The 27,382-nt window shown below is 40.5% G+C and overlaps 1 protein-coding gene across 5 annotated transcripts in view; it reads right to left on the bottom strand.

Annotated features, from left to right (window-relative positions):
* The window catches only part of LOC309687349 (chloride channel protein 2-like), a 222,624-nt gene that overhangs the window by 154,122 nt on the left and 41,120 nt on the right, over positions 1-27,382 (bottom strand). The gene's annotated exons all lie outside the window — the stretch shown is intronic.

Below are 27,382 nucleotides of genomic sequence, written 5' to 3' on the forward strand. Positions count from 1 at the left end.
TGTAAAATGATTCTGTACCTAAACCTTTTGGTGTTAATGCAATACAGGCCTGACGATAAAAAGATGCAGAAAAAAGAAAGAAAAAAAGAAAGGCCACAATAATCTTTAGTTTGTGTCAGCAAATATTTATCATTGTGTCTCAAAGAAGCATCTGATTTCTTGGATATCAAACCAGCTGTCACCAGTTCTTCACAAAATTCTTCTGCGTACTATGACGGACAACTAAAGGCAGGAACGGTGAATTGCCAGATGTTTGGCATCTTAAATCAGTCAGTTGCAGATTCATTTCCTGCAGAGTCACTGTCGCAGCTTGTGTTAATAAAGGTTACAATAAAACTGTTTTACTGATGTGCTTTGACTTCACAATTCTAAAGCCATGTAAATTAACTGTCACTGTAACTGTCACACACAACACAGGCCTTTTAATGACTTTGGAGTGGAGTGGCAGATCCATACATCCTCATACACTGCTATCATTATCATTTTTTAAAGAAGTGCTAAAGAGTTTTCCAGACTCTTATCTATTGAGCCTCAATTTGCTCTTTCCTGCCCTCTGAGCCAAAATGATTAACTTTTGGCTTTAGAATGACTTTCTGTGGGAGTTGCTGTATTACAAAAGGTACGCCCACGCTTGTCCCCACACTCAATCGTCTTGTGGAAGACAATGCGGCTGCCTCCGAGCGCATCTTTGCTAGAAAAGAGAAAAGTCGGGGAGTGAGAGAGAGGTGTATGCTGTAATTAATTTAAGGTTAATGATTCCCATCTGTCTCAAAGCAAGTGCAAGTCATTTGTAAAAGTGCGCACACACACACACACACACACACACACACCTGATTAAATCAGTATCCTTTGATACTGGCAGTACCCCCTCACACAGGCCACAACCGCCTGCACTGCTAACTGTTACTGCAAATACCCCTGAGTGGCTCCTACAGCATGGAGGAGAATAAAAACAAGCAATTAAGGGCTATATCAACAGGGCATTTAGATATGCATACACAAATATGTCCTTTGTGCGAGTATGTGAATGTGTCATGCTATGGTCACTGTGGGCTTTGTATACATGCTTAGTGGGGTTATCATGTTCTAAGAGGTACAAGAGGCAATCAATGTCCACACCCACAGACTCAAATTGCATACCAGTACAATTTCGGTTAGTATTTATTAGTCACAGTAGCAGTGCTGTTTGTGCTGGGCTAAAGAGTGTGTGTCTCCATCCCTAATGCTTCATTTACGATACTGAATCCCTGTAGAGCATTGCAGCAGAGGGTGAGAATATAGTTTGCACTTTGAGATGGTGTAATTGCATTGCTCTCCCATCAAGATTGAAAGTGAGCTGATCATGTAGGATTCATGGATCTAATAAATATTCAGCACTTTTACTCAAATGTAGGAAAGAAAACCGACTGAGTACAACAAGTTCTAGCTATTGCATCGTCTTACTATATTTATCATATGTGCATATATACATGCATATGCATAATAAAGGAAATATATATATATATATATATATATATATATATATATATATATATATATATATATATATATATATATATATATATATATATATATATATATATATATATATATATATATATATAAAAAAAACAATGTTGGGCAAGGATACGTTTAAAGAGGTGCCAAACAATGGCTTGCCTTCCATTTTACTGCACCTTATTTAAAGTCGATTCTATATCACGATGAAGGTTTCGAAGCTATACCACAGGAGGCTGATTTCTAATGAATGAGCAAGTCAGCTCTAAATGCCACCTTGCATTTGCATCAATTATGCCATTACATTTTAATGGTTTCTAAGGAGCATAGGTCTGTTTGAAAGACTTCCTTTTTAAACTTGAATACATGTAAAGTTTAATGTTTTAGAAACAAGACCATTGTGGGTAAAACCAGGACAATGTAGGACTTGTATATGCACAAGTGTATCAATATGATAAAAGAAGCCAAATTTGTCATGTTGCAATACCCTGGATAACTACAAAATAGACGTACATCATCAAGTATTATAATTAAAGCCATAAATTCTTTCTGTTGAAAACCAAGCCAGCTACAGTAAAACTGTGTCTGAAAGCTCAGGAGTGTCAACATTTTAAGGGCAGAAGTAACAAAGTTTTATCACAGCAGCAGAAGATGACAACAGCATTCGAAACATTTTATAACACTTCCACCTCCTGCTTTCTCAAGGTCTGATATTTCTCACGCTGTGGTTTACAGTATGTGTGTCCATAAAATCCTTGCGCTCTGATATTCCTCTGTCACCACTCAGGCTCAAACAGCGAGATATTAGCAGGCGCTAGTCTGTCAATGCAGTGCCATTAATGGATGCGATACTGTGTCCAATGTCCACATTCTTATCAGCGTCTGCGTGCGTTCAAGTGTCATAATGAACATACGACTACTGCAACAGGAGCTGGGTGTTTCCCAGGTCGTCTGTCCTTGGATTGTGTGTGTGTGTGTGTGTGTGTGTGTGTGTGTGTGTGTGTGTGTGTGTGTGTGTGTGTGTGTGTGTGTGTGTGTGAGTGAGAGAGAGAGGTGGCATGTGTTGATCAAATTGCAGCACACCCAAGCCAGACAATGTAACAGACCATCACTGCATCAAAAATACAAAAAAAAGAGAAAAAGCTTGTGTGTGTCACATGGGGTGGCTGTGGCTCAGGTGGTAGAGCAGATCAGCTACTGACTGGAAGGTTGGTGGTTCGATCCTTGGCTTCCCCAGTCTGCAAGTCCCAAGTTGCTCTCCGATTTGTCCATCAGAGTGTGAATGCTGGTTAGATTGCACTTAAGGAAGTGCTTGTATGAGTAGGTGTGAATGAGGCATGTTGTACAAAGCGCTTTGAGTACTCCAGGAGAGTAGAAAAGCGCTATATAAGAATCAGTCCATTTACCATGCTTGAGCCCAATGTAGTGCACCATTGCCCTGCAGCGTTTTAAGGCAGTTAAAACCCAACCCCCCACAGGTTTTCCTCCCTGTGCCACTTTTTTTTTTTTTTTTTATAAATACCTCCCTCACAAGAGAGCAGAGGAGGATGGGACTCTGAGGATGAGAACGGCTGAGGCTGGTAGTTTACAACCAATACAGGTCATGCACACGTATGATTATAGATGCATGCTAACTACTACTGCGCTAAAACAGACACAATATGCAGCCATAAGGAGATGATACAAAAACTTCTATCTACTTAGGATTTTGGCTGAATCTGTTTAGAAATGTTGAAATGCCTGGCTTAACAGCAGGAGACCAACTTCCCTTTTATTAAAAAAAATAAAAAATAAAATAAAATGTCCTTTTAGAATTTTTATATAACACCCATCTGGATTTTGGATTAGATTTAGTAACACACTGCAACAGCACAAACTTGGTGTTTAAAAAACAAACAAACAAAAAAAACCAAAAAAAAAAAAAAAAAAAAAAAAAAACTGTTTTAAAAAGAGCACTGTATGCATTTTTGGAAATTCCTTTCTCAAGGCAAAAATATAGGTAGTGTAATAATTAAATCAAGTGTACAAACTGATTTCCTAGCATTTGTGACATGCAGATTGACTGCTGATAGCGCAGATATTTAACACGATACTTTAACAAGACTGAAATGAACTGAATGCAGCCGTGTTTGAAAAACACCACAACTTCTGTAAATCGTCTGTAAAACTAACCACACTTATGGGTGCTATTTGGAGATTAGGCTCATGTGCTATTTTGCCCTGGTTAGTAATCTGGTCCTTAAATTAGAGTGTGGTCACTTATAAAAAGGCAGCTGTAGCTGACGGGTATCTGCAAGGCATCATCTCCACTCTTTTAGTGTAGTAAAGTAAAGGAAGAAACAAAACAAAAAACTGAGTATTGATTATAAAAAAAATTACGTTACTGGGACCCAAGTGGGCTGCTAGCCTTTGCCGATAACTCTGGACTCCACACTCTCATCCAAATATGGACTTCCAAAAATCTGTCATGCTAGCTGGTTTGCTATTTGGTTGCACTTTTTGAATGTAGTGAGTATTACTATAGCTTATGTATTGTAGTTCAGTTACGCTGTATGACCATTATAGCAGGGAGTAGGGTGTAGAGGATAAGTCAATCGTTTCTGACACTACCACAGTCACTTCTGGCTTCAAAAAACCCAACATGTCGTCAGCCAAAGGGCTAACGTTAAAGCTTCAAAATCCAGAGTTTAAAACCACTGGGTAATGTCACAGTGGCCAAGTAAATCTTTTATATACAGTCTGTGGCGTTCATACAAACATTCCTTCCAATTTACCACCCACACATGCACGCACACACAAACACACGAGCTTAATATCAGCTATTTGAGCATAGCTTCTCACCTGCACTCAGAGATTTGAGAGCAAAGACAGAGGAAAGGCAATTTTAAAAAAAACCTCCTACACTCTCATATCTGTCCTTCCTCAAAGATTGGCAACTCGACACACATGCACACATAAATCATGGAGAAGAGTGGCGCAGGGGACCAGCTTTGGGAGAATGAGCTGAGCCGTAGGTGCCATACTTACAAAAAAAAAAAAAAAAACCCAAACCCAAAAAAAACCAAACACCCACCTGCGGTAAAAATAAAATGGGGAGATGTTTCAGCTACAGTTCGAACACAGAGAGCAATGGAGAGAGGGAACAAGAAGTGCAGAGCAGAGCTGGGTGGACCTGAGGACTCATCTTCACACAGACAGCTGGGTTTTCATCACGGAGAGAGATTATGTTTCAAAATGGCAACAAAATGTATGATCAACAAAACAAATTTAACATTATAACCATTGTAACATTTTGGTTTTGTTCATTTTTTTAACCCATGACACATTCCATTGAGAGATAAAGTCTTAGTCATGATAACATATTTTCTGTTGCAGAGATTTTGTTGCGCACTTCCCAAGCATAACAATATGTTGTGTTACTTCCATCAGTGAGAACTTTGAAGATGAAACGAGGCTGGGTCTTCCAACATGACAATGATCCAAAACACACCGCCCGGGCAACAAAGGAGTGGCTCCGTAAGAAGCATTTGAAAGTCCTGGAGTGGCCTAGCCAGTCTCCAGACCTCAACCCCATAGAAAATCTGTGGCGGGAGTTGAAAGTCAGTGTTGCTCGGCGACAGCCCCAAAAATCACTGCTCTCGAGAAGATCTGCATGGAGGAATGGGCCAAAATACCAGCTACTGTGTGTGCAAACCTGGTAAAGACCTATAGTAAACGTTTGACCTCTGTTATTGCCAACAAAGGTTATGTTACAAAGTATTGAGTTGTATTTTTGTTATTGACCAAATACTTATTTTCCACCCTGATTTACGAATAAATTCTTTACAAATCCTACCATGTGGATTCATGGATTTTTTTTTTTCACATTCTGTCTCTCACAGTTGAAGTGTACCTCTGGTGCAAATTACTGACCTCTGTCATCATTTTAGGTGGGGGAACTTGCACAATCGGTGGCTGACTAAATACTTTTTTGCCCCACTGTATACTGCTGGTAGAGTATGTTGGCAGGTGGGCAAGTGAAAGACTGGTGTTAAAAAAAAAAAAAAAAAAAAAAAAACAGCTGTAATTAATAACTGCGTGCGTAATTATTAAATTAAACTAATCAGGGACTGTTGGCAAATATGCCTTGCAATTATTCTGATTTTGTCTACTAGTTTAATACTGTTATCAGTCCTGAAAATGGCAAACTCACATATACTGTAAACAGAACTTCTATTGCACTTTTATAATGATTTTCCACAGGATTTACTGTCATTAACTATATTGTAATGCATGCATTCATATACAGATCAACAAATCATATGTGTAAATTAAGGTATGCTGACACACATGGTGGATTAGCGCTCTAAATGTATAGAATACCAAGGCATCCAGTGACAAGCATCAGATGGGAAACAAGTTCAGTGAGGGAATACATCTTAACCATTAAGAACAATTGGAAGAAGGCATGACTAAATGTGGTTGATAGAAGCAGCTTCTTTCCAAAACAGTCTGTTTTATTCGGTGTATTAGTTCTTCTTTCTGTCCCTGCGTAGAACTGTGCCTCACTTTTTTCAGTCAGTGTCTTTTCTTAAAGGTCGTAGCCAGGTCATGCTTGGGTAGCATCAGGTGGCACTACAGGCTAACACAGTGGCCTCTGGTGTCACATAATGCACTCTTTCCAGTGTGAAACTGAGGGGAGATTACTTTATAGCAACGTGCCTTCTGGCCTACAGGTGTCATCAACACCAGTAAGTGCCCACATGGCCCTCCAAGTATCAGAGGTGCTGACAGACTGGTGCTCCTCTCTTAGTAGTGCTTTCTCTAGAGAACACTGAGGTGGATAAATGATACAGGATAAATGGCTTCAGCTGCATAAGGGCAGGTAGCAGCATATATCATCATATATTCATCTCTTCCACTCCCAACTTGGATCAAGTTAACATAAGTGAAATAACTAACACAAAAAACATTGACATCAAAACACATAACAGTCCTAACCCTGATCTTTAAGAAGTGATCTGGGGCAGAGGGAGCAAATGACATCAAAGGGGAGAAGGTGCTGGAGGTGTCACTGTTTATCTCAGAATCAGAATCAGAATGGGGTTTATTGCCAAATGTTGAGCAGGTTTACAACATTAGGAAATTGCTGCGGTGCTTCAGTGCAAACATAGTGTCATAAATAGCACTTAAATAGACATGGAAAAAAAATAAAAGTAGGGATAAGAATTAAAAGTGCTACGTGGAAAGATATGTGCATGAGATATATACATGAGAATAAGAATTAAGAGTGCTACGTTGAAAGATATATACATGAGTGCAGGTGGTGATCAGTGCCAAACATGGAATGATGCAGTGAACACAGCGTAGGGTCATGTGTTAGTGGTGGGAACAGTCATATGGTTATTGTTCATGTGTCCAACAGCAGAGGGGAAGAAACTGTTCTCATGGCGAGAGGTTCTGGTGCGAATGGACCGGAGCCTCCTGCCTGAGGGGAGCAGGTCAAACAGACTGTGTCCAGGGTGAGAAGGGTCAGCTGAGATCCGAGCTGCACGCCACAATGTCCTGGAGGTGTACAGGTCCTGCAAAGATGGGAGTCTGCAGCCAATCACCTTCTCAGCAGAGGGCACAATACGCTGCAGTCTCTGTTTGTCCCTGATAGTGGCTCCAGCGTACCACACGGTGATGGAGGAGGTGAGGATGGACTCGATGATTGCAGTGTAGAACTGCATCATCGTCCGTGTTGGCAGGTTGAATTTCTTCAGCTGCCTCAGGAAGTACATCCTCTGCTGGGCTTTCTTGATGACGGAGGTGATGGTGGGCTCCCACTTCAGGTCCTGGGTGATGGTGGTACCCAGGAAGCGGAATGAGTCCACAGAGGTGATGGGGGTGTCAGTCAGGATGATGGGGGGGGAGTGGAGCTGTGTGCTTCCTGAAGTCCACAATAATCTCCACTGTCTTCTGGGCATTCAGCACCAGGTTGTTGTGGCTGCACCAGGACACCAGACGTTCAACCTCTCTCCTGTAGGCAGACTCGTCCCCGTCCGAGATGAGTCCAATAACGGTGGTGTCATCTGCAAACTTGATTAGCTTGACAGACTTGTGGGTGGAGGTGCAGCGAGAAGAGCAGCGGTGCTGATGGTCCGGGAGTCCGAGACATTCTTTCCCAGCCTCACATGCTGCTTCCTGTCCGTCAGGAAGTCAGTGATCCACCGGCAGATGGGATCAGGCACATTTATCTGGGAAAGCTTGTCTCGGAGATGGTCTGGAAGGATGGTGTTGAAGGCAGAGCTGAAGTCCACAAACAGGATCCTGGCGTAGGTTCCTGGGGAGTCCAGATGCTGCAGGATGAAGTGTAGGGCCATGTTGATGGCGTCGTCTACAGACCTGTTGGCTCTATATGCAAACTGCAGGGGGTCCAGGAGGGGAGCCGTGAGGGTCCTGAGATGGGAGAGAACTAGGCGCTCAAAAGACTTCATGACCACAGATGTCAGAGCCACGGGTCTGTAGTCATTTAGTCCAGTGATCCTAGGTTTCTTGGGGACAGGGATTATGGTGGAGGACTTGAAGCAGGCAGGCACATGACATGCCTGCAGTGAGGAGTTGAAAATGCCAGAAAATACTGGGGCCAGCTCGTTTGCACAGTGTCTGAGGGTGGCAGGAGACACGCCGTCTGGGCCGGGAGCTTTCCGAGCATTCAGGTTCTTAAACTGCTTCCTCACATCTGCTTCATGAATATGAAGAGTTGTGGTGGGAGGAGGTGGTGTGAAATCCTCTTTTGTGTGGGGTGAGGAGGGGGGTGTTGTAGGTGAACGGTTTGAAGGTGGTGATGGCTCTATGGAGGGGGGAGAGGTGGGGGAATTAGTGTCCAAAGTGTCTCTATTGTTGGGGCTGTTGGAGGTGTGAAGGCTGCCTGATGGCTCGTCAAAACGGCAGTAGAAGTCGTTAAGGGTGTTGGCTAAGAGCAAGTCATCAGTGGAGTGGGGGGTTTTAGGCTTGTAGTTTGTGATATTCCTAAAACCTTTCCACACAGAGGCCGAGTCATTCTCTGAGATCTGCTGCTGCATCTTCTCAGAGTGCTGATGTTTAGCAATGTCCACTTCTTTAGTGAACCTGTACTTGGCCTCTCTGTAGCAGTCCCTGTCTCCGCTTCTGAACGCCTTTCTCTTTTCCAGCCACAGCTTTTTGAGTTTAGGAGTAAACCAGGGTTTGTCATTGTTATAACTCACCCTGGTGCGTGATGGCACAATGCTATCCTCACAGAAGTGGATATAGGAGGTGACAGTGTCCGTAAACTCGTCCAAGCTGTTAGAAGCAGCCTTCAATGTGTCCCAGTCTGTGGTCTCCAAACACGTGCGAAGTTCCTCCACAGCCTCGTTGCTCCACAGTTTTTTAGTCCTCATGACAGGTTTGGAGAGCTTCAGCCTCTGTCTGTACGCAGGGATTAGGTGGATCATGACGTGGTCAGAAAGTCCGAGTGAAGCGCGGGGCACCGCGCGATAGGCCCCGCTGATCGTGCTGTAACAGTGGTCCAATGTCCTCTCCTCTCTGGTCGGGCATTTAATATACTGCTTATATTTTGGAAGCTCATGGCTCAGATTGGCTTTGTTAAAGTCCCCAAGAGCAATGATGAGAGAGTCCGGGAATGTCCGCTCCGTGTGGAGAATCTGCTCCGCGAGTGCGCACTGAGCTGCCTGCGCATCTGCGTCTGGCGGGATGTAAACAGCGGCCAGGATGAATGAAGCAAACTCCCGCGGAGAATAAAACGGTTTGCAGTGAATAAAAAGATATTCCAGAGAGGAAGAGCAGTGCTGAGCAATCACTGTCACATCTGTGCACCAGCCACTATTGATGTAGAAGCAGAGACCTCCACCTTTGGACTTACCGGAGAGAGCGGCCTGCCGGTCCGCGCGCAGCAGATGGAAGCCCTCCAGCTTGAGCGCACAGTCTGGGATGTTCTCACTGAGCCACGACTCCGTAAAACATAAGACACAGGAGGAGGCAAAGTCTCTGTTCATGCTTCTCATCAGGGCCAGTTCGTCAATCTTATTCCCGAGTGAGCGTACATTAGAAAGGAAGATCCCAGGAAGAGCAGTTCGCAGTCCGCGTCTCCTCAAACGCACGAGTGCGCCGGCTCGCTTCCCTCTCTTTCGGCGTCTCGCTTTCCTGGTCAGAGTCAGCAGTAAATCTGCCGCAGATGCGACAAATATTGGAAATAAATCCACAGGCGTTGTAGTCCTGTAGTTAAGGAGCTCTTCTCTGGTGTACGAGTATCCAGAGGAGTGCCCAGACACAGAAGAAATGCACAAAAACAAAACAAAAGTAAAGCACTGAAGCACCAGGGCGACCATCCGCGGCGCCATCTTGGTAGCGGCCTGAGAGGTTTTATACCAAATTCAGGATATCTTCCAGAGGGCCAAGTTTGTTTGAAGTAGTCAGCAGCAGCAAAGAGGCTGGAGGTTTGGGCATCCTGGTTTTGAATATTTGCATAAGCTCTATGAGATAGTCATAATGTGAGGTAAGCGGTCTGGGAGCGAATGGGAAAGGGAGGCATGAGCCACAAGGTGCCCCTGAGCATACGCGCACACAGACACTCTTTTTGGATTTCATAACAGATTAGAAAGCCAAATGCATTATCAGCCTCTCCACCTCTGTGAGTTTGATCCTTGAGGCCGGTGCTAGCCTGACAGACACCTTATTCTTTGTGTACTTGAGCCAGACAGGTCAGATGGTTACATGACAACACTGCAGATATCATCAGTGTAACATCCAGGTCAAGTTTTTCCTCCCTGAAAACAACAGCAGAAATCAATATGCTGTTCTGGTCCAAGTCTGGTGTGGATTTCTGATCAGATTTCGGGAAAAAAAAAAATAAAAAATAGGCCTGTTTGTTCTTTTAGCAGCTCAGCAAACATTTCCTACGCTATTTAACCTTCTCAAACTGGTTACTGCCTACAGATCAGAGGGAAAACTAAACCTTTCTAGCCTGCCAAAATGAAATTCTGAAGACAAGACTGAAAATGTGCATTTTGTCTGGATATATTAAATGCTATCTGCACAAAGGACATCAGCTGCTGATGCCTGCGGGGCTTAAAAATAAAATTGTGTGTGTATGCATACATGCATGCATGCATGCATGCATACATGCATGTATGTGCGTGCGTGTACACACACACACACGGGGTGCAACGATACACAAAATTCACGGTTCGGTTCGATACTTTGGTGTCACGGTTTTTTTTTGTTTTTTTTTCTCGATACAAAAAAAAAAAAAATTTTCATGCCTTTTTAAATTTGTCATTTATTAAAATTATAAATAGATATTTTAACTCAAAAGTACAGTTTTTAAATTTAATGTTGCTGAAACAACAAAATAATAAAAAATAAATCTGATGGAGAAATCACTCATCTTTGGAAAAGAGAGTTTATTACAGAGAAATGTCTCTTTCCAAAATAAAAGCTATACTATACGCTTCTTCTGGGCTGTATTCTCAGCAGCATATTAAACATATCAGGTCCCCATAAGGAGGATCATGTGCTAACGGCTGTCTAAATGACTCGGGTAACGTTTGTAGCATGCGTGCATGTTGATTTTGTCTGCTTCCACTTGTCTTTGCACTAGGATGATGTCGGCGTAAATGTGCAGTCATATTCGTTGTGTTCCCACTAGTGCTGTCAGCGTTAATCTCGTTAAAATGACATTAACGCCATAACGTGTCAAATCTCCGTTAATGAGTTACCACGGATCACCCCGTGCGTGGGGCTGGACGGCGTCAACACGTTAACAAGCTAACTGCGCTAACGCACTAGTTCCCACCAATTGAGCATTGCGTGGCACATCCTACATACTGTTTTACTTTTGTCCATGACACGCTTACCTTCAGGGTCATACTTCACATGAAAACCAAGATAGTTCCAAACGCCAGATCTGAATGAGGGTGGGGGAGGTTCAGTTTCGGCTAGCATTGAGGCAGTTGCCATTTTGCAACGAGCTTAGCTTCTGTTTTGCTAGCTTGCGCTGCGCTCAGTGGATCTGCACTCGACAGTGCAGCCTAGGCGGAAAAAAAAAAAAAAAAAAAAACCACAATTGTATTGTTCGATACATATGTGTACCGAACTGAAAGCACTGTATGGAATGGTTCAATATCGATAGGAGTATTGTTGCGTCCCTATATGTATCGAACAATACAAAATTTTAAATTTATTTTATCAACTTTTCTTCTTTTTTTTTCTTCCTTTTTTTGGAAATTTATAGAAGATCTATGATGGAAAAGCAGAAGTAACACAAACTCTAGATATCATATTGTAGAGTCAGTGTTAAACCAACAAATAATCAATTTATTGATAATAAGTTTATCTCTTAACTCATTCACTGCCATTGACGTCTATAGTCGTCAATTGCCAATGGCTGGCAGTGAATGAGTTAACTCCAAACCTTAATGTACAACCTTTAAAAGAGGTTATCACTGTGCTAACACTGGAAATCTAATTTTAAAAAAAGTCTACTGGCCACATCGGGGGAACAGGATTTTTGAATTATTTTTCCATTTATTTCGAGCATGTGTGTACATATACGCAAAATAGAGCATATACACAGGAAGGAAAATACAGTCCTGCAGTACAATAGGTGCTCGAAAAGGAGTTGGAAGAAGTAACACTTATGTACTCCCACCCGCTTCACGTGATGATTAATTAAGTTGGTCCAAGCTGAAATACAAATAAACAACCCTGATCCTTGCTTTCACAGTTTACAACAGTAATTGACATCAGCAGATCATGTCAACTATGAAATCATCTTTAATTCTTAGAGTGAAGATTAACCTGATAGCAAAAAGTTCAAAGTGCTCTGTACTTGTGTCTCGGCCAAAGGTCATTTGAGAGATGGGAACCACCACTCCATCTTTGATCATTTTGTTCATAGCTGGACTGGCCATTGGCCCACCGGGCATTTGCCCAGTGGGCAGATGGTGATTTTTTGTTTTTATAGGCCAATGGGTTTTGTTTGGTTTTTTTCCCCCCCTTTTTTTTTCCCATAACGGTAAAAACACTGAAAGGTGGTGGAATGGCCAGATGCTGGGAGACGTGTAAAAATAACTCAATTGTTTGGTGGTGGCGATTGCGGAGCTCCCACAGATTCAGTAACATTAGCAAGTGGTGGAGGCCAGCAGATGCAACACGCTGGCAGGTCGATGACGGAAAGGCAGGAGGAGCAGAGACCCGAGGCGGTGAACTGAACTTCAGGGGCCCGTTCTTCGTACGTCGCTCACTACATCCAAGATCAAATGACACATCCAAGACCAAACCATCGCGCTAACCGTGAGCTCACTAATCTGGTTCCCCGAACACACCTGCTGTTGACGATTAGTACAGCTGGACGCAGTAATGTGACATCACTGGGTGTCGTAAAAGGGGCTACGCATCGATAGTAGAAACATTGATCGGCAACCCTCTGATTGGTCGGCGAAAATGTCGACGGAGCGCGCTCGGCTTGGTATTTTTCGGCAGCAGAGCAAGAACTCTTGAGTGAGGGATTTCAGGAGTTTCAGAGTTTAATCAGAACGCAAGGGAACACTGCAAAGGCTGCAAAAGCAAGGAGCGAGGGCTGGCAGAAAGTTGCTGACAAATTAAACTCGTAAGTGATTTAATAATAACAATAATAATGGAGTGGATTGATATAGCGCTTTTCAAGGCACCCAAAGCGCTTTACAATGCCACTATTCAGTCACTCTCACATTCACACACTGGTGGAGGCAGCTACAGTTGTAGCCACAGCTGCCCTGGGGCAGACTGACAGAAGCCAGGCTGCCATATCGCGCCATCGGCCCCTCTGGCCAACACCAGTAGGCGGTAGGGTAGATTTATTATATTACACTATATTATCCAATATTATATTACATTATATTATAATATGTTATATTATATCCCCTTTCACATTAGAGCCACAACAGGACCCACTAGAACATGGGAACAGGTAAAAGTGAAACATAAGAATATTCTACAGAATGGTAAGATTTATCACTTATATTGCTTTTCGTCTCTTGGAAAGAGACCCTGGAATAATCTGTTTGTTTATAACAGCAACCAAGAAAAGGGCAGAGCAAAAAAAAGACAGGTGGTGGTCCTGCACCCCCTCGTCAACAAGTTGGTTAAGTAAATAATACCCTCACGGGAAAATCGATATCTCTCTATGAGCACACTGTCGCGCTGAGCTAAAGGATCCTGTCTGTCCCGCAATATACGCTGAATTCTGAAAACTCTCCTTATCAATCTTGCACCTTCCGCAATGGGTGGCTCGCGTATACGGACAGGACATGGCTGCGACAGGCTTCCCAAATCCACCTTCGCTTTTATAGCCGTGGTCTCTCATCTTGATTACACAAAGTAATTTGCAATTACTACTCTGAAATATGAATTACATCTGTAATAATCACATACATGTAATAGAATGTTAATAGTACATTTCCCTTTTTTAGGAAATGACCTGTATGTATCTGTGTGAAATCAATAAATGGATCAGTGCTGCATTATCTTCAGTTACATTGATAATATTTATTTATGGTGAAACAGTGGTGGAATATCGCTGTTGCTTTCGTATAAATGAAGCGGACATACCTGCGTGGCCGCGATCTAATCCTGTTTACATAAAGTAAACCTGCTCCCGAGCAGGTTTACGCTTACGGCTCTGTTGCTATGACAGCAAGTCCCGGATGAGCTTCGGGGAACCGAACGATCCAAGATCAGGCGAAATCGTCAACAATCAAATCCAGCTAACCTACTTAGCGAGGTACGAAGAACGGGCCCCAGGTAAGAAGTTATGACCTGCAGTCTATCTGGGTCAGATATAAATCAAGTTTAGGTGGAGTTTATTTTCCTTATGCTGACTTTTTACAGTCAGTTACAATAACTCGTACTGCGTACTAGCTAGCATGACAGAGTTTCTATACAGTTGGGCGGGTGCTATGATGTTAATGATGTTGAACTTGTTTTATCTTATTTTATTTATAAGGTTAGTTATTAGAGTTTCCAACCGTCCCATAAAAAACGGAATCGTCTGGCATTCAGAGAAAATATTGCGCGTTTGGTATTGAGGTGAAAAGGAACACAGTTTGTCCCTGACTTCAGCTACAATAAAAAAGACAAAGCTGGAGTTATTCTGTGTCTTTGCTGGACAGCTGACTCTTCTTTCATTCTCCCCCTCCCTCTCCTGTTTCTACTTCAATCATGAAACTGATCAATGATCAGCTGATCGGCTTTTCTCTCTTGTTTATCGCCCACTTTGCGCCAGAACGGGGAAACCGGCGGATGACGCGCTAAACAGCAGCACGTTTAAGCTTGATCAGCTGCTGTTAGAATTTATTTAATATTAATTTCTAGGATCAGCTGATGTTTGTTGGAGCCATGGCTGTAAAAGCTGGTGGTCATGATATTGGTTTGGTTATCTGGTGAGAGGGAAACATGAAGATGAAATCAGGAGATGTCCTTACTGAATCATCAGAGCTGAACAGATGATGGAGAAACAGGTTTACCTTTTAGGTGACATGAATGAGTTTAAGGGAAGTTATGAACCGTTTCTGAGAGACAAATAACACCAGGATCCTTTTCTTAGTAGCTGACAGCTGGTAACTGTGCAGGGGCGGGTCTAGCAAAGTTTTGCCAGGGGGCCAGGTAGGGGATTAACAGGGAAAGGGGGGCACAAAGAAATACTTTTCTTTTTTCCTCATTTAAAATGTCTCGCTTTTAACAAATAATTATCTGAATCTTACAACAAACGTTTTCATCTGATGTAAAATGTATAGAAATCCATTATTGTACATAGTAATTTTTTTTTAGGGTCCCATCATAATTTCTTCAGAAGTAGCTAAGTACTGTATATGATGCCAGTATTTTCCCACACTTTCTAGATACTGTACCAGTACTGTGTGTAAAATGCCATCAAATAGTCACTTTTTAAAGGTTGCCATGTTAGAAAAAATATTTTGCCCTGCCATGCTGTTTATTGATGTGGCAAATGAATGCTTTATGAAAATATATCTAAATCTGTCATCAGTAATCAGTAATGATCATGTCTCACCTCTAGTCTTCTCTGTCTTAATTTCAGGTTTTCACCATGTGTTGTAGATAGTTCAGGAGGTTAACTCGACCAAGCAGTCTACTTTCGGGTACTGTTTAGAATACCAGAATAGGGAGGATGGTGTAGGTTTAAGTTTATTAGACTGATACATATATACCAACAAGACAGTGTACATCACTGTCACAACAGCGTTTGTTTTCATTCAAAAGGATTTATGGTTTTTCCTATAATTCCTGGTGGGCCGGTCCCTAGTCAAAATGCCCGGGCCGACATTTTGTCCCAGTCCAGCCCTGATTTTGTTAGAATGATAGTCTCCATCAAAGTGCATCATGTCAGCTTAAATTTCATTTATTATTAAGGTCAATAGTTTCAGATGGTGATGCCACAGTGTGGCGGTTTACACATCTTCCCAACAAGCAAAGGGTTGAAGCAGGAAGGGTACCTGGCATACAAATGTCCTCTGAGCAGGGATGTTAAAAATTTTCAGATGATAGATTAATGGTCATTTCACGCCTGACATGCCAACAAGTATTTTTTTTTAGATGACTTTGTGGCTTAATCACAAACTATGGCAACTAAGTGGATGACAAATGTAGATAGTGCTTTCCCTAAAACTTTGATCAGTAATAAAAAAATAAATTAAAAAAAAGGTCATACTAAATGCTAATCTAATGATCCAAATTTACAACCCATAGAACAATTGTGCAGTGTTTCATGGTGGACTGGAGAGGTTAAAGGTGAAAGCAGATTAGAAAAAAGAAATCACTTTGGAGAAAAACAGGCAAGAAACTAGAGAAATAGAGAGAGAAGGGAGGTGATTGATGGGCGAGAGGTAGATTAGCTGCAGAATTAACCAGTTAACAATCAAGTCACACACTCTAACTGCAACTTAGATCTAGTGGGCAGACCTTCAAACAAAGTGTGTTTAATGTGCATCTTTCATGCCTATATGTTCCTGCATGTTTTCTGTAGTGTGCCCATAGTATCCACTCCATTTGTGTGTGTGTGTGTGTGTGTGTGTGTGTGTGTGTGTGTGTGTGTGTGTGTGTGTGTGTGTGAGTTAGTGAGAAGACTAATCGTATGTTGTGGTGAGAGTACAGAGGGGCGTTCAAAGGCACACAGTCATTCTCCCAGGGGGAAAGAATGCTGTGGAATTTGTTTGCAGAAACAGAAAAACAAAAACAAGACAGAAAATGCACAAATTTGTTAGAAAGGAAGGAGGAAAAAAAAAAAATAACACCGAGAACTAAAAGTAGAGAGCATAGAAGTCGCTGCCACATCCAGAAGCTCTGTAAGTAGGTGCCGAAGCGAGTCGCACACCACAAAAAGGTAGAAAGTTAAAGACCAGCAGAGTTACGCCCCATTGTAATGTGATGCTAAATTAAACAGGGCCACTCACAGCTCTTCTGTTAAAACATGCCAGAAAAAGTCAGTGGCATCCGTTTTACAGCTTACTGCTATATCCAAAGAACTGTGTCTAACAGTGAGACGCACACAGCTGGGTCTCAGTGACATAAACGCAGGTAAAATAATAACAAGTCAGAAGGCGTTTATCTGTCTGCATTTGGGCTTACTTCTGCTGATGTGTGCTAGAGGGTTTATTTTAATAGCAGTGACTTCTCAGACTTAATCTTTCCTTTTTCTCTCCAGTGTCACATCACATTACACAATCCATCCATTCCCCACACACACACACACACACACACACACACACACACACACACACACACACACACGATTGTAGCGCCCAGTCTTGCCTTTGCTACAGCAAAGCTAAATTATAGTTATGTACTGTGGATGTGGTTGTTCAAATGACTACAGGGGTGCTAAAGAATGACAAATTGAAGAAAGCAGTGACACGTTTTATTTACTTAGCCCTGAATTTGACATCTAATGTTCTTTGACTAATCAGCAAAGAGGACTGTGCTTGCATAACGCCTGTTCTTTGAGGGGAGCACATCTGAGAGACTGCATCAATATACTTTAAACCTGTGAAGTCTGACAAGTGTGTGAACAGCATGAAATATACCAAAAGGGCTGACACACGAAAACTCTTACAAAATGTCCATCTTTCACAATATTTAAATAGGATATTAGTCAGCCTTTACTCTAAAGCCAGCAGAAGCTACTGCACCACCACCATCACCAACAACAGTCGCCTCAAGGTGTTAGAATTGTATGGTATAGATTGGGTTCTTGTTCTAATCAAACTATCAGGTGCGCCCCTATGAGCAAGCACTTGGTGACAAGTAGGGAGGAAAAACTCCGTTAACAAGAAGAAACCTCCAGAAGAATCAGGCTCAGGGAGGGGCAGCTATTTACCACGATAGACGATAGAGCGACAGGGGAGTAAACTATGGAGGAGGACACCCACCCCAACCGGCCATGGCAGATGACCACCACTCCCTGAGCCTTGTTTCTTGTTTCTTCATGGGGTTTTTTCCTCCCCACTGTCACTAAGTGTGTGTCATGGGGTGTTCAAATGATTGTTGGGGTTTTCTCTGTATTATTGTAGGGTCTTTACTTTATAATATAAAGCGCATTGAGCAACTGTTGTTGGTGTTACTAAAACTGACTTGAACAAATAACATGCACATCATGAGTGAAAAAAGGAAACAATAGCAAAATTTTAAGAAAATAAAATAATAACAAAATCTTACAGGAATTTAACACTTTCAAATTTAGACATCAGAATAAACCTCCTACTTGCATTTATCCCAGCTCATAATGGTTTTTATTGTCATTACTATTATAGTGATGATGACACTCTTCATTTACTTTATGGAATTTTCCATCATTAACACACACATTTCCTATACCAGATGCAATTGTTGCATCTGGTTGATGCATTGTTATAATGTTCTAATATGTGATGTTATAATGATCTGTTGTACATCTGTTGCCAAGCTTTTATTGTGGTGGCTGTTGGATTATTTTATTCGCCTGTTTCTGTTTGTTTTGTAATTTAAAAATAAAATACATAAATACAACAAAACAAAAAACAAATACTGATAGTTGCAGACAAAGGGCAACAAACTGTAAGACATGAAAAATATATATAAATTATAACCTACTGGCCTTGTCCTCTTTAACATGTTTGTATTCCATTATTGCAGATTTAATTTGTTTTAAATCATCAGCCAATCAGCATATAATGTGCCATGTCTAGTTAAAAAACTAATTAAAAACTCATTACACTGTGTAAAGCTATCAAACGAAAAAAAAATCCAAATTAAAAGCCAGAAACATTATCGCTAAATTAAATTAATTAATTAAATTTTCTCTTCAATTTGTGCACAAAGAAGAGCCTGTTCTCCATGCATGTATGTAGCTTGTTGCTGGTTCTCCATGCATGTAATAAAGTGTTGAGCAACCCCTCATTTCTTTACACTTTGCAAGGAAAATGAGAAACTTGTCCAGTGATTTACTGAGACATACAAACGAACACAGAAATACAGTGTACAAAGCAAAAAATACAGTTTATACAATTATCACTCTCCAAGTAGTTTTTAGGAATAGTTCTCAAGGCTTCTTGAAGGACATTCATAGCCAACGTCCTTTGGATGTTGGCTGTTTAGTAAAAGTCCATCTTGTAAATGATTAATCAATAATAAAAATAAGAATAAAGTAATAAAGTTACTTATCAAAACCGATATTAAAAAGGGCTTGCCAACAACACATAACACTAAAAGGCAATCAACAGGCAGAGATGAAAAGATTTAACAACTCAAGGACAATTTTTTTAATTTAAAAACACAGTGAGTGCACTTCAAAAACAAAATACAATGTGACTATGGATAAGCACAAACTCATTTCCGTGTGTCCACTAATTAATAAATCAACTAATTTTACTTTAGGAAACATTTCTAGGAAACATTTCTAGGAAATATTTCTAGGAAAGCAAAACGCCAGAAAAATATGCTGGACACACAAAGTAGTGATGAAATACAAAAACAAACATAATACATAAAGTCGATTAACTCTTAACATTATAAATAATAATTAGTGACGTTCTGGGCTGATTGCAACACTGATGTTAAACAATCTGGCACCGTGTGAGACAAAAAAAAAAAAAAAAAAAAAAAAATCTTCATTTGATAAAAAAAACAAAACAAACAAAACTGTTTGAACACAGTCTTCCACACTCCTGACATTTCAAGAAGCTCAACTTCACTGGAGAAACTAACAGCAGTTTAAATGATCTAGATAACAATCCTTATCAACGCCTCCACAGTTAATGTACTTTTTTTTTTTACTCCTAAATGCAAAATTAAAAGTGAAAGTCTGCAATTCAATCTTATCTTGTTTGTTTGATTTAAAATGTACTGAGGAAGTGTACAGAGGAAAATCTGTGCCAAAGCAGAAGTTGACTCTTCACAGGGATACTGTTAGCTACATCATTTGTTCAGAGACACAGTGCAGTAGCAAGGATTTGTTTGAAGGAAAGGGTTTGGTCAATATCAAAAAAAAAAAAAAAAAAAACAAAAAAAAAAAAAAACCAAAAAAAAAAAAAACCAAAAAAAAAAAAAAAAAAAAAAAACCACACACAACACTTTAGTATCCAATGTTCAAAGGTCGAACAGCCGGCACACAGTAAAACTTTGAAAGAAACCCTCACATCAGCACCATATTATCAACAAGAACAGGCAAGTTACGCTCAGTCCCAAACAATCCAGGAACAGATAGAGAAACATGAGACAAGAGCGTCTGCGACCGGGAATGGTAGGGGGACAAAGAGAAAGAAAATAAAGACGGGGACAGCCATGCGGAAAGTGAGAACAAACCCAGGCCCTCAAACACCTGAGACAGGACAGCAAAGTGGCTCATTTGCATAAAATTAAATCTACTGTGTTCTGATTGGATACGCAGAGCTGCACCCTGTTAGCAACAGTTTGCCTCTGCACAGCAACGGGATGAACAGCACGAGGTATAAAGAGTCATGGATGGTACAAATAAACAGGTGGGCTGTGCACGAGTGCCGATGTGTTAATGTGTCCACGTCACACCTCCCTGCATGCCGTTGTCTAAAGAGCTGCATGTGAGCAAAAGGCCAAGTGCCTATTAGTGAGACGGTGTGTGTGCTAAGAGTTCTGTATAGCCTGCTGATAACCAACATTTGGTGCAACAAAGCACCTTCCATCGTCCCTTCCAATCTGTCAGCACAGGGACCGCTGTGTCTCTGCTGCCAAGAGCAGCGTTGATCAACTTCATTGGGGGCTAAACACCGCCAAGCGTCTGTTTAATTACACTCGATCTAACGGCAATTAGACATCAGGCAGCTGAGGGGGAAGAGTTACTGCAATTCTAGGCTTATGAACTGATCTTGTACAGTATGCAGATTTCACAAGCAACAAACACACAGGAGTGTTGTGTTTGTGTGTGTGGCAGCCACACAGTTACCTTGCAGTTGGTTTATTTTAAAGTGCACTAAAACGCAGGGCTATTAGAAGCACATTAGAAATAGGATAGGCTTATCAGAAACATAGGAGACGGAAACTTTTTTAGAATCAATACTAACCATAAAGCAGCTGAGCTTGGTTTGATTCATGTTGAACAGTAAATTCCTTAAAGCAAACCTTCAGAAACACTGTCATGTCCAGGCTCTGCTGATGCATGATTTACAATTTAATAAAGCCCTTATTTATCTTAAAATGGTCCTTTGTGAAAGCCCTCAGGTTAGCCTCTGTCTTGAATGGGTTGTTTTAGCTTTTCAAGGCCCCACTTCTAAGCCCGCTCTGTTCTGATTGGGCAGCTTTTGAAAGATGCCACAGGCTACAGAAAAAACGCAAACAGATCAGCAATAGATTCAAAGAGGCTGTGATTTAGAACTTCTTAAGGCTGTTGTCAGGCACAAGACAAGTAGGAAAAGAAAGAAAGAAAATAACAAACAACAACAACAACAACAACATGATCTTACGGGCCTTCTTTTCTGTGCTTTCCATCTCTTTCAGCTCCTTCAGTAGATGCCAAACTTCATTGTGCACAGATCATGAATGGCACCAACTTTGATGATCCCCTGGCTTTTCCTCCTTTGTCACATATATTAGCAAATACCTACAAGTAGGGCTGTGCGATATGACCAAAATCTCATATCCCGATATAAGAATTCTATTGTCCCGATAACGATACAAATCACAAAAATGTAACATTTTCTGTAAATTCTGTGAATCTCGGGCAGCTCGTCTTGTGGGAAGTGTTTCCAGCTGCGCGTCATGTAGCTGGAGTCGAGTGTTTTAACCGATGCATTTTCATGCACCACGAAACAAACGATAGCGTAAAATGAAACTATAGACGTTTTTATATCGTCATCCGATATATATCGTTATATCGAACAGCCCTACCTACAAGACTACTGACAGTCCCATGAGCTTCAGATGTACTCTGTGTTTAGCGGTAATGCTACAACCCGTTACTTTACCAGTTCCACTGGGAATACTTTTTACAGGAATAAGTATAATTTCTACATTTCTCTTTCTTTAAAACTCTAAAATTTATATAAATTGAACACTTTAAGAACTAAAGCTGTAAATGGAAAGCAGAACTTAAAAAAACAAAACAAAAAACAAAAACCCAGCTGTGTGAGATGAACCCATATGAAATTCTTGAGGATCAATATTCAACAATACTCCCGGACTCATCAATACAGTTCCTCTTTTCCTCCGGCCTGGACAAAGATTGTTAAACATGTCCCAAACCATCTCAACCTTGAACTGTCCCTCTGATGTACTTATTTCTAATCCTGCCAATTCTGGTCACACCAAATGAAAATATTATCTTCACTTCTGCTACCTCCAGTTTGGCTTCCTGTCTTTTTTGCCCCCAGTACCACCAACTGCTGCATATCCTTTCCAGCTTACTCTTTATGACCCGCATGTTTAATTTGGATAGATTTTATGTCAGATGCTCTTCCTGACGCAATCCTCACCATTTGTCTGGGCTTTGGATCAGCACCGGGAGTATACTGGCTTGTGGCGCCCTGTCACTGGGTTGTCATTCAAAGAAGGTAAAGGGCTTCAAAAAAAACCAAAAACACCAAAAAGAACAAATACTATTTTGACCATTTAAAACTTTGTGTGTTCCAAGTCAACACTGATGACTATAAATAACCCTAACTGAAAGACTGATAATGAGTTTAGGTGCAGCATTTAGATGAAGCACTTTCAAAAGCCAAAAATCTAACACTAGGCACTGGGGTAGTTAGGCCAAACAAGGTGAAGAAGTCTGGGATCTTTTTCATTACACAGAGTTGATACATCAACAAGAATTCCTTTATCAAAAAGGTGTTTGAAGTAAAAGCAGCTCCAGGCATGGAAAATCTCCCAGAAAACAAACAAACAGTCACACATAGTACTGATAGTGGACTGAACATCCGTTGATGTGTCAACGCTTTAAAAAAAAAAAAAAAAAAAAAAAAAAAATCCAGCTAGGTCACTTTGAGGTGACTGAGTGCCATGATCCGATACCAAAGTCAGACTCCCCATTTGCTTGAACCCACCAAATTCAGACCGTGTCCGCCTAGTTCATGGTGATTCCTGGATAGCTCAGAGAAAAATTTCTAGAACTCACTCAAAGGTGCACAGTTAACAGTTGTGTAGGGGTTAGGCTGGAGTCCCAAATAAATCAATAACATTTCCAGCATATAAACTATCTAACCAATAATAAATCACAATGCACTTTGATATTTGCCCCTTAGATAACTAGTAATTTCCTTAGAGTTGATAAATACCCATTACATACCCATTATCTTGCCATCACCAGTGTGTGAATGTGTGTGTGAATGGGTGGATGACTGGATGTGTAAAGCGCTTTGGGGTCCTTAGGGACTAGTAAAGCGCTATACAAATACAGGCCATTTACTATTTTTACCATTATAAATTGCTTGACAAAAAAAAAACAAAACAAAAAAAACACCCAACTACAATTTCTTATTTTATTTTTTTGTATTAAACATGGTTGTGGAATGTTACAATTAATTCTCATCTTCTAGATTTTTGTTTTAAACTAACATTGCATTTTATAAATAAACAGATTACACAGTTATTTACATCTAACAATGTTTCACCATTGTTAGAGGTAAATAAGGTCATTGAGGTTCAACCTCAATTACACTTTAAAGGAAAACAACTTGTGCAATGAAAGTTGTGCACGACATTTGATTTAATCATTTATATTGGTTTTCCTATGAGAAACACTATTGCAAAAGCAAACAGAAGACTCATGGGACTGGTAATGTTTAACTTGAAATCCTTAATTTACCAGTGTTGTCATCATTTTTTCCTGTTGTGTTTTGACTTCAGTTCCTGAACATGTGAGATAATGTTTCGAGGACACAAAGGTTTAGCCAGCATAACAGACTCCTGTAGTGATTGTTTAAATGTAGGGTTGTTGTTCACCTATCACCTGTGTAGTGGATGGGCCACATGAAACAGTTCTTTCCTTACTAATAATCCGTAAGATCTATTGCTGGGTTTTCTGATTTTTTTATTTTTATTTTTTTTTTAAGTTTATAGTTGTATGTACTTAAAAATTAAATTTTTTTGTGACTTAACCTCCAAGTACCTCATGCTTAAACAAGTGAATGCACTGGAGCGTGCCTCTCTGAAGTTAACATAATGCTACAGACTGTCTAGGGAAAACAGTGCTTGGACACTGCAGCACAATCAAAATTATTGCAGCTGTGTGAGATGAACTTGTTATCTTATCTCCTTTGAAATTGTTGTTTTTTAGATGGGGACAAGGTCTGCAACCACTCGCAGTCAGTTCAAAGTGATTTCAGTGGATCAAGAAGGAAATAAAATAGCAATAAGTTGGACTGTCAGTCTGCAGTCATTGGTGATAACTGCTAAACTAGTGAAAATCACAAATCAGAGTCTAGCCAGAACCTCACAAATTTGAAAAAGAAATTCAAAATGATATAGGTACTTGGCAAACACACTATCCAGAACAGAGCCAGCTGGAAACCAACTGGATCAAGTCCCCCAGTTGCAAAAGGCATGTAGATGAATTGCACTCATCAGTGCAGATTGCCAACACATTGCAGTCAATCTTTCTGCATTTATAAATTAGACAGCAATTATTTGCAACCTTAGGCCAATCTGACTCATCTGAGTTGGACCGCTATTGTTTGACGACAGATCTCTCAAAAGACCACCTTGTGGTTAAAAGTGATTGCCCAGAGGTTGAGGTTTTTGCACAGGGCAACCAGCTGGTCACCACAACTACTTTTAAATGCAATAACCAGACAACCACCAATTTTTCCTACTCACAAGAAGTCTGCTGTCCTATTTTTATTTCAATTTCACTGACCCATTACCGGGATGACTGAGAACCTTCACAGACACACTGACCCATTACCATTTTCTTTTTTTTCCTCTCTTTTTTTTTTTTTTTTTTTTTTTAAAAAACAAAGAGTCTGCAGATGTTTAAGGTAAAGCAAAAAAAGTGTTTCCTGAAAAACACAGTAAAACGTTTCTCATATGACATCTTATACACTGGACTATGTTAGATTAATTTAGCAAAGTGATGAGACACTAAAGGTTTAAAGGGTAAAAATTACCAGAATTCAAACATAAGTTCAGACTGAAGGAGTTAATCTAGAGACGGGTAGTTATGATGTGAACTTATCACATGCATTCCTTTCTACTTTGATTAGGAAGTCTTCACAAACTGAGAACGTGTGAAACAGATATCTGTGGAGACACTCATATAAACAGAAATGCTTACATTTTTTTCCCCTTGAAAAGCATAAGTGCTGATATGGGTGTAAACAGTAAACACTGGTTCTTTGGATGGAATCTGATGTTATAGGTAGAGCAGGGCGATATGACCACAAATATTTATCACGATATACATTTGAAAATTTGCGATAACGATATAACTGACAATATAATTGACACTAGACAAAATACTTTACAACTCCACAACTTTATTAGTGCAAAAAAAAAAAAAAAAAAAACAAACATCTATGTATTTTCACTTAAACAAGCAGCTGTTTTTTATGTGCATTAAAGTTATATAAAAATGTAACAGTGCAAATTACTTGCTGACAGTTTAACCAAAAGGTATTTCCAGTGGAAATTGGCCAACATATCCTCAGCATAACCATGCATAATATCCACAAAACTTAAAAAGAGGTCACACACACACACACACACACACACACACACACACACACCTATGTTGAAGCACAGTATCACTCCGCGAGGCTCCTGCCTACGATAGCCGTAATGCTCCGACAATGTGCTCCGTGTACGACATAAAATCATTTCGAGGTCAGTAAACACAACCAGAATTCAAACATAAGGCACACGGGATTATAAGGGGCACTGTCGATTTTCAGAAAAATTAAAGGATTGATTTTAAGTGTGCCGTATTTTCCAAAAAAAAAAACAAAAAAAAAAAAACAAAACACTGTAATAACAACGGCCCCGCTAGCATGCTCTACCAAAAATAGTGCTTTGTTGAGTATCTGATGGACAAAAGCTAAACCAGTTCCACATCACTGAAGTTGCAGCATTTTTACAAACCAATTCTGGTTCATCCGTTTCATTCAACGATCCCCTTTCGCCCTTCTCATTCTCCGCCATTGCTTATGAAAACAAAAAGGCACTGCGCATGCGCGTTTTACCCATATTCTATCGCGATATTTCATTTTCTTATTGTTGCCCAACATTATACCGGTATCACTGTGAACGGTATGATATGGCCCAGCCCTAGTTATAGGTCAAGAAAGTAAAAATTAGTTTTTACTGTGACATCATCACATTTTATTTCTTCCTTCTTTTAAGATAAAGAAGTAGTTTAATTACCCTTTACCACAATCTACTATATGCATGTACCCCATTTACTTTTGTTGCGTTCCAGTTGACTTGGATATTTTGTGAGCAAGGCCCATCATTCTGCTTTTGTGACTGACAGCGTTTTCAGACAGAATTTAACAGTCAAAGTAAGGAAACATTTAGCCATCTGCTACAATTCCTAAAATGATCAATATTACAACAGTTTAAAAAAAAAAAAAAATGAATAGACAATATCAGTTCAACTTGAAAACAACCAGCCTTCAAACCAGTTACAGCTGCATTTCAATCACAACTCCAAGTAAATGATTTGGCAGACTTTTATAGTGGATGCCCTTTCTGAGACAACCTCCCAAAAAGATTTCCCTTGTCCCAGTCTAAAAGTCAGGGATCTTTCACTTGTTGGGCACATGTGTAAACCAATATCCAACACCAAAATAGTACATTAAAGTACTAAAGAAGTGAATTCCTTCAGTGGGCTGGTTTCAGTCATTATGCAAATGTATGTTTATAAGAATGAGGAAACCTGCAGTCAGCTGAGACTGAAGAAGTCACTTGGATGAGCGACGAAACGTTTCTCCCACAAAACGCTATGTCCAGATGAACAGAATCAAGTTTTGGAGATTTACTTTCCTGGATGATTGAGAATGCATCAAGAAGCTAAACTAAATATTTCTACTACTGTTGAACAGTAGATTTTTTTGCCACAACTTGCACTGCGCAGTCTAAAGCACAGCATCACACACACCGATCTGTTGTGCTCCACATCATGATTGTCATCTTTCTTCCGGCTGTGCACTCCCACTGTCCTTTATTACCACTTTATCGCCATTAAGTGCATTATCAGGTTACACCAAGTGACTGACAAAATCCATCCATCCATTCTTTTCCTATTATCCATTTCAGGGTTGCGGGGGGCTGTAGCCCAGCTGTCTTAGGGCGAGATGCGGGATACACCCTGGACAGGTCACCAGTCTGACGCAGTGACTGACAAAATTGTACAGTTAATTTAAACATGATGAATTCCTCTCTTTTTTAC

The sequence above is a fragment of the Aulonocara stuartgranti genome, assembly GCF_965226115.1.
Source record: "Aulonocara stuartgranti genome assembly, chromosome: 14".
Lineage (NCBI taxonomy): Eukaryota > Metazoa > Chordata > Actinopteri > Cichliformes > Cichlidae > Aulonocara > Aulonocara stuartgranti.